The following is a 15026-nucleotide window of genomic DNA, read 5'->3' as shown; positions in this document are numbered from 1 at the left end:
TTAGACAAGGGTGACAGAACCCCCCAAAATGACAGAAATACAGATATAAATTATAGGTACCAATTGTGGGGAGAGAGAGAACCTGTTAGGTGGAGTGGGCAGGGAAGACTTCTCTAAGGAGACCACCTTCTTATTTATTTATTTATTTATTTAATTTGTTAATTTTTGGCTGTGTTGGGTCTTTGTTGCTGTGCACGGGCTTTCTCTAGTTGTGGTGAGCGGGGGCTATTCTTCATTGTGGTGCGTGGGCTTCTCATTGCGGTGGCTTCTCTTGTTGCGGAGCACGGGCTCTAGGTGCGCAGACCCTAGAGCACACGGGCTTCCGTAGTTGCCGTGTGTGGGCTCAGTAGTTGCCACGCGTGGGCTCTAGGGCTTGCGGGCCTCAGTAGTTGTGGCACACGGGCTCAGGAGTTGTGGTGCCCGGGCTTAGTTGTGCTGCGGCATGTCAGAACTTCCCGGACCAGGGATCGAACCTGTGTCCCCTGCATTGGCAGGCGGATTCTTAACGACTGCGCCACCAGGGAAGTCCAGGAGACTACCTTCTTAAACGGATACTGGAACAATAAGATGGTACTAACTATGTGAAGGTGGGTGCATGAGGTGGGATGGAGAGTGTCCCAGGCAGTGGGAACACAGTGTGCAAGGGTCCTGAGGTGGGAAGGGGCTTGTCATACTTATGGGATGGAAAGGATATAGGTACAGGTGAACTGCAGCAAGCAAGACTGGTAAGTGGTGCCTGGTGAGTTTGTAGGGTGGCCAGGGCCAGTCTCAGAGGCCAAAGTAAGTCTTTTGGCTTTTTCAAAGTGCAACGGGAAGCCCTGGGAGGCTTTTGAGCAGGGGTGTGCCATGATCAGAAGTCAGTTTCCTCCATGCTCCTCTGGCATTGCCTCCTCTGTGAATAACTACTATACGAAATTCCAAGCGGCAGAGGGGTTGAGGACTGGTCCACCTGGTTTGTGGTCTAGCTCTGGCTCTCACTGAGTGACCTGGAAACTCCCAGTTTGCTCTTTGTCCATAGAGAATGCCATGACCTGCCCTGGGGGATGTTGCAAAGGGTAAAGAAGATTTCCATGTGCACACATGTCCACACCTACACGGGGCCCTGCACAAGCCAGACTCTTTTTTTTTTTTTTTTAAATTTAATTTTATTTATTTAATTTATTTTATTTTTTGGCAGCGTTGGGTCTATATTGCTGCATGCAGGCTTTCTCTAGTTGCGGCGAGGAGGGGCTAATCTTCGTTGCGGTGCGCGGGTTTCTCATTGCGGTGGCTTCTCTTGTTGCGAAGCACAGGCTCTAGGCGTGCAGGCTTCAGTAGTTGGGCACAAGGGCTCAGTAGTTGTGGCTCACAGGCACTAGAGCACAGGCTCAGTAGTTGTGGCGCACGGGCTTAGTTGTTCCACGGCATGTGGGATCTTCCCGGACCAGGGATCGAAGACGTATCCCCTGCATTGGCAGGCGGATTCTTAACCACTGCACCACCAGGGAAGCCCAAGCCAGACTCTTAAATGGTAGTTTTCAATTGTTCCTTGTGGCTTTCTGCTCTTCCTCTTCCTCAGGGGTCATGAAGGTAAGCAACAGAGAGAGGCTGGAGTTAATGAGGGACCTCGCTTCTGTCTGAGTTTTAAAATATTTGGATAAATGGGAAGATAGCACATGTCCTGGTTGGGAAAATGAAATATTATAGAATATTTGATCTGTTTAAATGAATTCATAGGTTTAATGTAACTCCATGCAAAATCCCAATTTTTTTTGGAACTAAAAATTTCAATAACAATGTTGATATTTACTGAGTATATATATATATATATACTATATGACAGGCATTGAGCTTGTGAGGCAGGTGTTACTTTTATCCCCGTTTTACAGACCAAGACCATAAGGCCTAGAGGTGATAAGCAACTTGCCAAGGTCACAGGGCTGGTGAGTGTTGAACCTGGATGATCCCATCTCCAAAGCCAGCACTCTTAAGCCCTGTATGATTATCCTAAAATGTGTAGGGACTTAAACCAGTCTGGATATCAAGTGATATTCTGAATAAAAGAAGACCCCATGAGGAGGATTCTAGCCCTGCCAGATGTGAGAACCTATTTTAAAGAACCAATATTTAGATCCACATGGTATTAGCTTAAACCAAAGTCTGTGAAAGGAAATGGACAATTCAGAAATAGACCAACCAAAATCAAAAGCCTAGCATAAAAGTAGATATTTACTAAGCAAAGGATAAGGGAAGAATTATTTAATTAATGGTGACTGCATAAAAACTGGTGATGATGGTGGTTAGTTAAATCTATATTTTACCCCACACAGCAAAATGAACTTGCCATGGATAATCACCAAAGAACTAGATGTAAAATGAAGTTTTAGAAAACTAGCAGAAAATAGACTATCAGATGGGTGGAAGAAAGGTTTGTCTGCATTGAAACAATTTTAAAAAATCACAAAGGACCAGAATGACAGATTGAATAAAACAAAAAAGAACAATGGACTGGGAAATATTTGGATCACTGATGACAGAAGAGCAATATCTATAACATAAAAAATGCTTATTCAATGTTAGAAGAGGTTCAAGTCCCTAAAAGATGAATGGATATGAACAGATCATTTACAGAAAGGGAAATACAGAATAGTAAATGCATGGAAAAAACATTTCTTTTTAAAGTCGTCTAAGAAATACTGAAGTAACCTTGAAATACCAATAGACACTGTTAAAATAGGGGAGAAAAAATGATGGTACCCAATGCTTAGAAATGTGTATTGAACTCTTTTACATTTGTTCCTGGGAGGTGCAGAGTAAGTGGGGCAGCTCTTTGGGAAGCCCTATGGCACTGTGGGGGCAAGAACACCTTGCTGTTCCTTAACCTTCCACCTGGTTATTCAACTGCCAGGAATTTGTTCCAAGTGCAGAACTAAGATACACTTTAGCAAACAATTACAAGGAACCAAAATAGGCAATATTAGGAGACTGAGTGAATGGATGAGGATACCTGCACACATTAAAAATGAATCATGTGAACAGAAGAAAAATGTTAGCGATGGTAGCAAACACAAAAGAGAATGTGTGGTTGCAACTATGTAAAGACGTGCATATAAGCGGAAGGTTTCATGTGTGAAAAGTTGCATTTTGTAGTAGTAGTAGTATGGATACTACTTTATTCTTTTTGCATGTTTCTTTCTCCCTGGTTTTCATATTGTCTTTTCAGTGGCAGTTAAAACAAAAACAAAAACAAGCAAACAAAAAAAACTGGATTCAAATCTAGCCAGCAGCGTGACTTTGAGCAACTCTGTCTGTAAGGTGGGGTAATATTTTCCAGCGCGGTGGTTGAGGTCAGTAGGAAGTGATTTGAGCCGCATTTGGCACCCCAGACCTCCTTCTTGCGGTGGGGGCGCCTCCTCCTCCCCGAAAGGCAGGAGCCGTCAAAGCCCTCTCGGAGACCTCCTCCCTGGGCTCAGGAGTCCAGGCACTCCTGGGTCTCCATGGCGCAGGGACTCCTTCCTGCATGGAACTCTCCAGAGCAGGTGGGGATAGGGGTGTCCCACTGGCACCTGCCCTCGCTGGGGAAGGGGCGAGCTCGGGGAACATAACGCCCGTGGGCACCTCGGGTTGCGGGGCTGGCTTGTAGCCACCTTCGAGCTTCTGTCCCGACCCAGGGCCCCCTGCACTCCCGCCGGAATTCGGCAGCCGTCTTGTGCCCCCTCGCCGGGGCCCCGAGCGGCAGGAAAACTCGGATTTACAGGGCGCCTCCTGCGGAAGCCTAGAGACACCGGGTGTGCCGAGGGTCCGGGTCTGACTTCGCAGACAGGGGGCACTTGGGTGCCTTCCGAGATCTCAAGGGTCGCGCCACGTCTCCGATGTGGGCCAGGCGGGCGGACGCAGCCCTCTCCCACGGCGACACGCGCCGATCTGGTATCCAGCTGTCGCTCGGTCCGTTCCTCCGCTAATGCCATCTTGCCGGAGGCTGTCACGTGCGGACGACAGCATCGCGCTTCGCCCCGGCTCGGACGCCAAAATCGATACAGGGACGCCACCCGGTTCCCTGGGCTCTGTCCACAACCCGAGGTGAGGCAGGGGGCCCCTTCCCTCGTGGGTTGGAGCAGGGACAGGGTGGGCACTGGGTCCCTGGGGGCGCGTCTCCCCGTCGGGGCCAGGCAGCGCGGGGTCGCAACGCCGTCGGGGGCCGGAGGCGCCGCCGCTTGCCCTGCGCCACGGCCTCGGGGGTGTCCGCTGCAAGTTGTGGGCTGCGGGCACGTGGGGCGGGGGCGGCTGCCGGCGCTGGACCCCCAGGACCCCAGTCCGCGGCCGCCTCGCCTCCCGCAACCGCCCAGCGGTGCGGGAAGACAAGCGGGCGAGTTCTCGGAGGCCAGGCCGGGGGGCGCCACGCGCGCGGCGCGAGGGGCGCGGGCTGCCGGGAGGAGCGCGGATGGTGGGGGGGCGCGGGCGCATGCGCCCTGCGCCCGTGCCATATTGGAATGAGTCGGAGCGCGGAGCGCCGCCGCCGCCGCCTCCGCCGGAGCGCGGGTGGAGGGGGGCGGGGAGAGCTGCCGGCCGCCCCGCTCCGCGGAGCCCAGCAGGAAGAAGGGCGCGAGCGGGCGAGTGCAGGCGGCACGAGCGGAAAAAGCGCCCGCACGGGGGAACGAAAAGAAGGAAAGAAAGAAAGAAAACGAGCGCGAGAAGGGAAAAGCGAGCGATTGAGCGAGCGCGCGCGCGAAAACTCCCGACAGGTAAAAAAGCGGGGCCGCCGGCTGGGCCTTCCCGCGCGGCGGCCTGAAGGGGCGGCGGCGGCGCCGGGCGGTGGACCGCGCGGCGGCCCCTCGAGGCGGCCACGCAACTTTGCCAACGAAAATCCGCCGGGAGCCGGAGGGCGGCGGGGCGCGCGGGCTGAGGCGCCAACGGGCGGCGGCAGCACGTTGGGGGCGGGGGCGGGGCGGGTGTGTGTGGGGGGGAAACGCGGCGCCCGCGCGCGGCCTGGCGCGTCCCCGCGCGCCGGCCTGCCGGGCAGCAGGAGCGCGCCTGGGCGCCTCGCCGCGGCGGCGGCCGGCCGTCCCGGGCGGACAGCGCGCCGCGCGGCAGCCTTGGGGCGTGAAAGGAAAGTGGCCGGGCGGCGGCAACGCCGGCGCCCAAGTTCCCCGGCGCGCTTGGGCCCGCCGCGCGCCCCTCCCCGCGCGTCCCGCGCTCCCGCCCGCCGAGCCCCCGCGGACCCGCCCCCCGGGCTCGCTCCGGGCCGGGGCGCGAACCCGCAGCAGGACCCGGGGGCGCGCCGCCCGCGCGGAGGTCCGAACTTCGCAGGGCCGAGGCGGCCGCTGAGCGTCTAGCGGCCGCCGCAACCGGTTGCTTCGGGCCAGCGTGGTGGAGTGCGCTGGGCCTTCCTAGCGCCGCGCGAGCGGGCCGAGGGCTCGCGGTGAACCCGCTGCTCGACCCCAGCCGGGCTTGCCGCTCGGGAGTTCCGTGACCGTTTCGATTTCTGTTCTTAAAGTCTCGTTTTGGACCTTGAAAAGAGGCTATGGAGAGGCGAGCAGAGTGTCCTGAGAAGGCAGGCCTGCCCTGTGGGGAGCAGAAACGCCTTGTGAGAACAGAGATAAATTCCCGCGGAAAGGATGTATGTTAAGTTTTTCACAAGATGTCAGCTGCTCACTGGGTTCTAAAACTGAGCCGTAAAGGACAGATCACCTGCACGTTTTGTTATGCGCCAGGATTGGGGTAGGACACCCTTGCCAGGTCCAGGCGTTTTATTTAGTGGGGGTTATTCCCAGCGGTTCACTCAAAGCCGTGCGGGTGGACGGCCCTGAGCGAGGTTTCGTGAGCCCTACTTAGCAGTGATATAGTCTTGAGAACCAAGAAACCATCAGATTTGAAAGGAAATAAGATGGATTTTGTCAGTCCCTGCATATGCCTTCTTCTCTGGAATCACATTTTTCAGATGTCACACTTTATTGCATCGCAAGCAAAATGCCTGAAAATGTAATTGTTCATTTGTCAACTGTCTTGACAGGAGGAAGGAAGATGAGTGTTTTCTTGCGTACACTTTGGGGCCTGTTTGCCTCGTGTTTTGAGGGATATGTTGAATCTTTCTAGGCCACAGGTAGATTCAGAGTTGAGATTTGTTTACAATGTCAGAAAAGTAACTGCTTGGTGGAAACGGGAGTGGCCCAAGATCAGGAAACAGTTACGTTACTGCTGTTGTCATTGACTAGCTGCCTTATCTTGGGTATGTTTCTTACCCTTTACAGATTTGGTTTTCCTTATTTGCAGAGTTAGAGGATGAATGGATCATTATTCTGCGTGCTTTCGGTTCTAAAATTTGGTGACTTTTTAAAGTGAACGATTAAAAAAATCTCGGTCTGTACTTTGAAAGGTTCTAAATAAAAGTGCTCACAATGTGCATCTCTATTAAAATACTTTTAGAGAAAATATCTTGAGAGCGCTGTCTGGATGATTTTATGTAATTTATTATCTGGAAAGATAGTTACACATGTATTTTAATATGTTTTTGAAATTTTATATATTTATTCATTTATTTATTGAGGCCTAACAGTAAAATCTTAAGTACATAGAGTTCAATTACTTTTTATGTACGTATATGTTCTGGTAGCTACACTCAGATTAAGATATAGAGCATTTTCAGCCTCCCAAAGGGCTCTCTTAACATTCTTTCCGTTCAGTAAACACCTTCCCCCTCCCAAGGTGACCACTATACTGACTTCCGTCACCACTGGTGAGTTTTGCTTTGCAACAGAACTCTTTTGAGGGTGAAAGGGGGCAATATTAAACTGAAGGACAACACGTGTGTAAACCTGGAGTTATGGTCAGGGTCATTTTCGCCATGATCCTGATGCTTTTATAACAATTTTTACTTTTTTTAATATCTAAAACAACTAAAAATTCTGACCTGGGAGACTTCTTAGTCAGAAGATCACTTTTTAGCTGAGGCAGTACTGTGCAGGTTTGGATCTGTGGTTCTTGGGAGTCCTTGTGGACATGGGGCCTGTATTAATGTTATTTCTCGTTTTTGGAATACAGGTATATTTGCAGACAGTAGGTTTGAAGGATGAATCATGAACTTTCCCAACAAGTCAGATTTAAGTTGTCAGTAGATGAATCAGTTCCTTAAAGCCTAGAATTTGCTTAGAAAATTAAATGAAAATTGATTTTTTAAAGTTCAGTGAATTGAAGAATGTGGGCATAAAGCTTTCACAACCTTTTAAATGACGGCAATTAACTTGATTTATATATGCAGGATATTTGCCTGGTTTATCAGATCATTAAAACTCTAGCGCTGAAAGCAAAAACAAAAAGTAACAAAGTTATATCAGGTGTGTTTTTTTTTTTTAATTTCAACATGATTAAGATACCTTTTTGTGTTAGACCTAGGAAGTTGGGTTTTTTACATTCCCCACTGAAGCAAGTACTTCAGCAATTTGCTTATCCTTCCCAAATGCCTTTTAGTATATTCTTGTACCCTTTCTTGTTTCTACTGCTAAAGGAGAGGAGTTAGAGGTTGTAAGTGAATTCTTGTTAGTTCTCACAAAGGTCTGTGTTTTTTTACTGCATGGCCATCTGTGTGATAGAAAGTTGGGAACTGTCTGAGGCCTGTGGTAGGAATGTATGGGGCGTAGTCCACAAAGTTAAAAGATTTTCTTTTGTGAAATGATTCTGCTGAATAATTGTGTTTTTCTGTGACTAAGTCAGACAGTTGGCCAAAAACTAAGCTGAATTTGGTCACTCTACCCCAAGATTCATAGCATCATTAGCAAAGAAAGTAATTCATCGCTTAGTTATTATTGATCCACCAGTTTTTCTCTCTCCTTCCTTCCTTCCTCCCTCCCTCCCTTCCTTCCTCCTTTCCTTTTTTGGTGGCTCTTTTTAGATTTCTTAGCTTTGGCATTATCAGATATTTAACTTAAAATTTGTTAAATTTTTGAGAGATGCAACTGAAGAGATGCAAAATGAGAAGCACACATGAAAGGGAATTCCGTCTTTTGCTGTTTGTTTTTTTGTAAACTATGATTTTTCTCTTTAAAAATGCTTTTCTTATTCATAATCTTGCTGCTCCTGTAGGGTACTTTTGCTTTCACAGTGGTAACTAGACTGGGCTTAGCTGTAGAATGATGATGTAGAAGCTGCTATCTTTTGACTCTGAAGTCTATAGAAAAGCTGAACTGTCCAAACTTCATTGGCCTTTTTATTATGACTTCATGTTATGTTCACATTAAAGAAGTGAATACAATCCAGAAAGCAGAAGACTATAAGGCAGGTATTTTGAATGCTAAATATTTTTTATTAAAGCTTTTCTATCTTACAATTCCCTGAAACTTTTCTTTCTGGAATTATTTGGCTGTTAACCAATATTTCAGAATAATTTAAATGAGAATGAAAGAACATTTAATCAGTAAATGGTATGGCTTTGTTATGGCAGGGTATTTTTATCTCTGTAAATAGAATTTGTCTTCTAACTGGAATGTTTTGTAATTGAAAAAAAATTTCTTCTTGTACATAGTTGTTAAATTGGCTGAAAGTCTCTGGGGATTTTGGTTACCTGGGAGATTTTGAACCATTAGACTTCAGGGAGTGGGATTTTGATATGACTCTATACTTCTTCAAGTGGAACTGGCCCCATTGGAAAATGTTTAAAATAGAAAGGTTGTGGTCAGGTTGTTACAAGTTCATTTTTAAGCTTTACAAAAGTGGGAGAGAGGATAAGAAGCCAGGTTATTAAAAGAAAAATTGTGACTTTACTGCAGAAGTTTTAACAAGTTTGATTGTAAATCTTTGCCTGTTGCTGAAAGGCACCTGAAGATTGTAGTTATTTTTTAGTCTCTTTTATTCAAGAGGATGTTTATAAATTTATTCAGCTCTTTTTGACTTTAGATCGATCATCACTCAAGGACGTAATTTTTTTAAAATGTTGTCTATATATTGTGCTAAAGGTATTAGGTCCCTGCTGAACTTTGTGGTTTGATAGTTGAGTAACTTCAGAGCCAGGCACCAGACTGTGTGGGTAAAGGCTATACAGTGGCATTTCTAATGTGGTGTACAGTGCTGCATGCAGGTATGTTTGCTTAATCTAGAGAAAGGTTAATCACTAGACTGATTTGGGGTGGATAGGGCAGTTGAGAGTAACTGCTTGGTTTGGGAAAGTTGGTTTTGGGCTGAGATGACATTTGGAGAGGGTCTTAGATGAGAGATGGAGGGAGGTTTGTTGGCAGCTGCAAGTGCAGGACAGTTGTATTTGGAATGACAACATGAGATGGACTGAGAAATGTATCAATCATTAGAATACCTCAAGAGTTTTTCCTGCTGAAATTCAGTTTAAAGTGTTAACCAACAAGTACTTCGATTTAATTCCAAAATATTATATATATTTTTTACCCAGAATAGTTTTAAAATTTATTTATTTTATTTATTTATTCTTGGCTGCATTGGTCTTTGGTGCTACGCACGGGCTTTCTCTAGTTGCGGTGAGCGGGGGCTACTCTTCGTTGCGGTGCGCGGGCTTCTCATTGCGGTGGCTTCTCTTCTTACAGAGCACAGACTCTAGGCGTGTGGGCTTCATTAGTTGTGGCTCACGGGCTCTAGAGCGCAGGCTCAGTAGTTGTGGTGCACGGGCTTAGTTGCTCCGCGGCATGTGGGATCTTCCCGGACCAGGGACAGAACCTGTGTCCCCTGCACTGGCAGGCGAATTCTTTTTTTCTTTTTTTTTTAATAAAGGGAGTTTTTTTTTAATATATAAATTTATTTATTTATTTATTTTTTGCTGCGTTGGGTCTTCGTTGCTGCGCGTGGGCTTTCTCTAGTTGCAGCGAGCAGGGGCTACTCTTCCTTGCAGTGCACGGGCTTCTCATTGTGGTGGCTTCTCTTGTTGCAGAGCACAGGCTGTAGGCGCGCGGGCTTCAGTAGTTGTGGCGCACGGGCTCAGTAGTTGTGGCTCGTGGGCTCTAGAGAACAGGGTCAGTAGTTGTGGCGCATAGGCTTAGTTGCTCTGTGGCATCTGTGGGATCTTCCCGGAGCAGGGATCGAACACTTGTCCCCTGCATTAGCAGGTGGATTCTTAACCACTGCGCCACCAGGGAAGTCCAGTTTTCATTTTTATTATTGAGCAAAATGGGCACGGGTAGGTGATCTAGTAGCTAAAGCTAGAAATATGAAAAACTTTGGGTATTTGATTGTTATTATGGTCATTTATGATATCTGAACCCCTTGACCTCTTAATGTAGTTGGTGCTTATTATTTTCATTTGTTTCCCTTTTGAAGTTGATTTTAGTCCTCAATCATGGTTTGTACTTGCATTTAAAATATACATAAGTTTCTATTATTGTTAATATTGATACAAGTAACACTGTACACAAATTGGGAAACAGACTTAATCTGCTCTTAGGCATTATCTGTGCCTGGTTTTCCTTAAGGGCTCCTGGGTGAACCCAGAGAAATTTTAAATGGCTCTGTTGCCAGTAGTAGCTGTGACAAGGGAAGCAGCGGGCTGGGTGGGCTCTTCTGGCCTTGCCTTCTAGGGTGGCTCTCCCTTCTCTGCCGTGAGTGCTTGAGGAGGGCTCCATGACTTCTCCAGCCAGCTCCAGAGCTTTAAGGCACAACAGGGTTCTGAAAACCATTTCTCCTCCCTGCCCACCCCTTCACCTTTACCCTGATTTTGGCTTTCTATTAACTTTGGGAGGAGCTCTTTCCAAAGCAGCTATACTACTGAAATCTCAGGTTCTGGTGTGGTATTCTTTTTCTGCCACTCCTTGAGAGGCTTCCCTGCTCTTCCTGTCTCATCTTTGACCTCATTGTTACCTCCTTTTCCTCTCAAAGAGTTCCAGTCCCTTTAAGCCTGGACCCATTGTCCAGTCTTTTGCTTCCTGGCCAGTACCCTTTACTCTGGTCCCTTTGCCCTTCTGCAGCTTCTGCTCTGTTGAGTACCACCCCTGCCAGTCCAGCCTGTGCCCGCTCTGCTGTGGGCAGACTGCCCACTTCAGACCCTGAAGGAGACTTCAGGGTCTCCTCCTGAAGTGGCCCTATGTGCCACTGGCTCCACACAATCTTAGCTCGAGGCAGACCCTTTTCTTTTTGCCTTCTGTGACCTTTTCAGACCCTCCCTTGGTGGATTCCCCCACATTTAGACTTCATCTAGCCCTTATGACCCCCTAAACCTTTCTGCTGAGCTTCAGATCCATATATCCTCTGCTCTCTGGGCCTGTCCAGTTTGGATGCTCTGCTGGCCTCTCAAAATCTACAGGTCCCGAACAGAATCCCTCAGTCTACCTTAAAGCTACTCCTCTAGCCAGCCCATCTGCCTAGGTCTCCTTTTTTACCTTCCTTCTTAGTGATGGTGTCCATTTTTTCCCCCAACAGCTTTCCCGTGGAACTGAGTCTCATTCTTGAATTACCAATCCTTTACTTAAGAATGTGCAGTTCTGACTCCTTGGCTTTCAAACATTTTTAGAAGCTATGGGACCCTTTGTTAAGTGAAATCTTTCTAGGAAGCCCAATATATAAAATAAGTAAAACTAGAGTTCTGGTGGAAGGGGAGTGAAGGGTCAGCATCCTGTCCTGCCACTTAGGCCTCCTGGTGCTGTCCTCTTCCTCCTCCGAGGCAGAGCTGGTATCTGGTCCTTAGACTCTGTAACTGGAACTCTCTGGAGTTGCTCAGTACTGCCTGAGGGCACTCTGCTTGTCGGAAAATCACTTGATCTGTTGTGCACCCCACCTCTTTCCCATTGGTTTTATTTTAATTGTGACTGGTAAATATAAAATTAATGTGGCGATGAATCTTGCCAAGGAGAAGGAAAGCCACTTTGGAAAGTGAAACTAGGTATTAAAAAGAGCCAACTCCTTTAAATGCTGAAACTTTCAAAAGTGCCCAAGGGTTTCTTTCAAGTTTTACGGAAGTCTCTACTAACTTATCTTTTTCTCTTAAAAGCTGCTCTTCTACAACACGAACATTCAAGTAAACTTAGTTTAGTTTTACTGTTTTTGTTTTGTTCCTTTACCAGTATAGCAGGTTTGTTCAACCCATAATATAACTAAAATGTTAAATATTTGCAGTTAAAAATATGTTGTTGCCTCCAAATGGTTGTCCATACCCTCCATCCTCTGCCCTTCCTTCTCCAATCCATCTGACACACTGTGGCCAGATAGCTCTTTCTAAGCAAACTTGATTTTATCACATAAACTTATCCTGCTGCCAGCAGGGGAAAGTCCAGGCTCTTCAGGAATGTGCACAGAATCCTTGAGGAGCTTGTCCCCTCACCTGCCCAGCTTAGCCCCCTCTCACACACGCTGTCCCTCCAGCCATGCCCACACCCTGGTCCTCCGCACATAATCTCCTCTGCATGTCCAGTGTGTCCTCCACTAACGCAAGGCTCCCCAAATATCAGTCTCGCATGTACCAATCTCATGCTTTTGGCCATATTTGATTACCATAATTATTCTTTTAATATTTTAAAAATTTACTTTAAAATTTTGACTATTTTATTTTTTTAAATATTTATTTATTTATTTATTTGGTTGTGCCAGGTCTTAGTTGCAGCATGCAGGATCTTTAGTTGCGGCATGCGGACTCCTAGTTGTGGCATGCATGTGGGATCTAGTTCCCTGACCAGGGATCGAACCCAGGCCCCCTGCACTGGGAGCATGGATTCTTACCCACTGGACCACCAGGGAAGTTCCTAAAATTTTGACTTTTTAACTTAAATTTTATAAAACATTATTACATTTTAAAAATAAAAATAATAAAGTATGAGTAATAATAAATCTAATCGTTTTATCAAAATATATTCCTTCAGTAAGTTTCCTTTATTTATTTATTTATTTACTTACTTATTTATTTTTGGCCGTACCACGTGGCTTGTGGGATCTCAATTCCCTGACCAGGGATTGAACCCAGGCCCTGGCAGTGAAATCCCGGAACCCTAACCACTAGACAGCCAGGGAGCTCCCAAGGTTCTCAACAAAGACTTTGTACTTAAAATTTTTAAAAACTATATACCTCATAATAGGTGATATTAAGGAATTTTTTTTTTTTTAGGTGTGGTAATGGCATTGTGACTATATATGAGAATGCCTTTATTCTTGCGAGAAGCAAGCTGAAGAGTTTAGAGCTGAGGTATCATGATGTCTCACGATGTCTTCAACACTTTCAAGTGGCTCATGAAGTATACATATATGCACATATGTATAGAAAAATAAAGCAAATCAGGAAAATTTTCGTAACTTTTGAGTAAGTGGAGAGTATTTGGAATTTTTTCAAAATCTCTATGTTTGAAAATTTTGATTAAAGGTTGTCTTGGCTTAAGTATAAAAATGGCTGCAAAAAAAGTTGGTATTAAAAAAAGTTTTGGGCTTCCCTGGTGGCGCAGTGGTTGAGAATCTGCCTGCCGATGCAGGGGACACGGGTTCGAGCCCTGGTCTGGGAAGATCCCACGTGCTGCGGAGCAACTAGGCCCGTGAGCCACAATTACTGAGCCTGCGCGTCTGGAGCCTGTGCTCCGCAACAAGAGAGGCCGCGATAGTGAGAGGCCCGCGCACCGCGATGAAGAGTGGCCCCCACTTGCCACAACTAGAGAAAGCCCTCGCACAGAAACAAAGACCCAGCACAGACATAAATAATTAATTAATTAATTAATTAATTAATTTAAAAAAAAAGTTTTTAACCCCAGTACACAATGGGTAACATACATACATGCACACACACATACACATACATATACAGAGAGCACAGACCCACTTGTTGAAGTGATATTTAGACTACCCACATATTCAGTGTTGTGGAAAAACCAAATGCTAGTGAAAGTTTTTTAAAAAAAATTTAATTTTTAAATTGAGGTATAATTGACATACAACATTATATCAGTTTCAGGTGTAAAACTAATGATTTGATACTTGTATACATTGGGAAATGATCACCACAATAAGTCTAGTTAACATCTGTCACCATACCTAGTTATAAAATTTTTTCTTATGATGAGAACTTTTAAGATTTACTCTCTTAGATACTTTCAAATGTGTAATACAATATTATTAACTATAGTCGCTATGCTGTACGTTACATCTCCATGACTTATAACTAGAAGTTTGTACCTTTGAAGTTCTTAATAAATCCTCTTTAAGCAATACCTGTGAAGTTGCAGTTGCATGTTTTATGTGTTAACTCTTTTTCCCATTCCACCTTAATGATGCTATGTAAATACTTTAAAAGAAAGTCTTCAGCAGCCCCTAAATTTTCTCATGTTCCACCAGTGGTTTGGGTGTTGTGCTTAGGGGACTACACTAAGGAGATTCTTGCTTGTCCTGTAAGACTCAGGTCTCCTGTCGAGTTTTTCTTCCTGGACTCCTCCAGGCCAGATTAACTACCCTTTGCCCTGGGTACTCACAGTATTCTACATATTCTCCTCTTGTGAATATTACAGTTGTAATTATTTGTTCAGTGTCTATACCAGATTGAGAGCTCATGGTGAGAGACCCTGTTTTATTCTTTATCGGTACCTTGCATACAATGTAGCAGAGAGTAGACAGTAGATGAATTATAGCTGAATGAAAGCACAGAAGCAGTACTGCAGCACCATCATTTATAACATTATTTCTACTCTAAAATGTATTATGTGCTAAACAAGAAACTATGATGTTTAATCAGATTCTATCTTGTCACTCCTAGGCTTAGAGCCTGCCAGTGGCTTTCCATAGTTAATTACAATAAAATCCAAACTCCTTTTGGTCTGTAATGCCCTTTGTGATTTGTTCCCTGTCCACCTCTGCCACTTTTCCGCCTGCTTTCCCACAGTCCAGCCACATGTATTTTCTGTCCCTCCAAGTACACTGAGTTTGTTACATTTAGTTCCTTTTCATCAGAGGGGTCAGCTCAGTAATGAAACCTTTCCTAAACATCCTTACCTCCACTCCCCTGGCTTTTCATGTCTCATTACTGTTTGGTTTTCTTCATGGCACTTATCACTATATGAAATTATCTTATTTTTAGCTCATTATAATATTTAAATTTAAAAGTTTAATTTATTATAAAGTGTTTTAGAGCCCCACTG

The 15026-nt window shown here is 45.6% G+C and overlaps 1 protein-coding gene across 2 annotated transcripts in view; it reads left to right on the top strand.

The window, feature by feature from the left end:
* Positions 1–4504: 4504 nt before the first annotated feature.
* Positions 4505–15026, top strand: part of SFMBT1 (Scm like with four mbt domains 1) — a 131835-nt gene continuing 121313 nt past the window's right edge. For both annotated transcript variants that reach the window (XM_036869199.1, XM_036869198.1), the window contains exon 1: positions 4505–4721. The gene's annotated coding sequence lies outside the window, so the exon portion shown is untranslated. The remainder of the gene's footprint in view (positions 4722–15026) is intronic.

This window comes from Balaenoptera musculus, chromosome 11 (assembly GCF_009873245.2).
Source record: "Balaenoptera musculus isolate JJ_BM4_2016_0621 chromosome 11, mBalMus1.pri.v3, whole genome shotgun sequence".
In the NCBI taxonomy this organism is placed as follows: Eukaryota; Metazoa; Chordata; class Mammalia; order Artiodactyla; family Balaenopteridae; genus Balaenoptera; species Balaenoptera musculus.
Note: the sequence above shows the minus strand (reverse complement) of the source record. Positions and strands in the feature narration are given on the sequence as shown.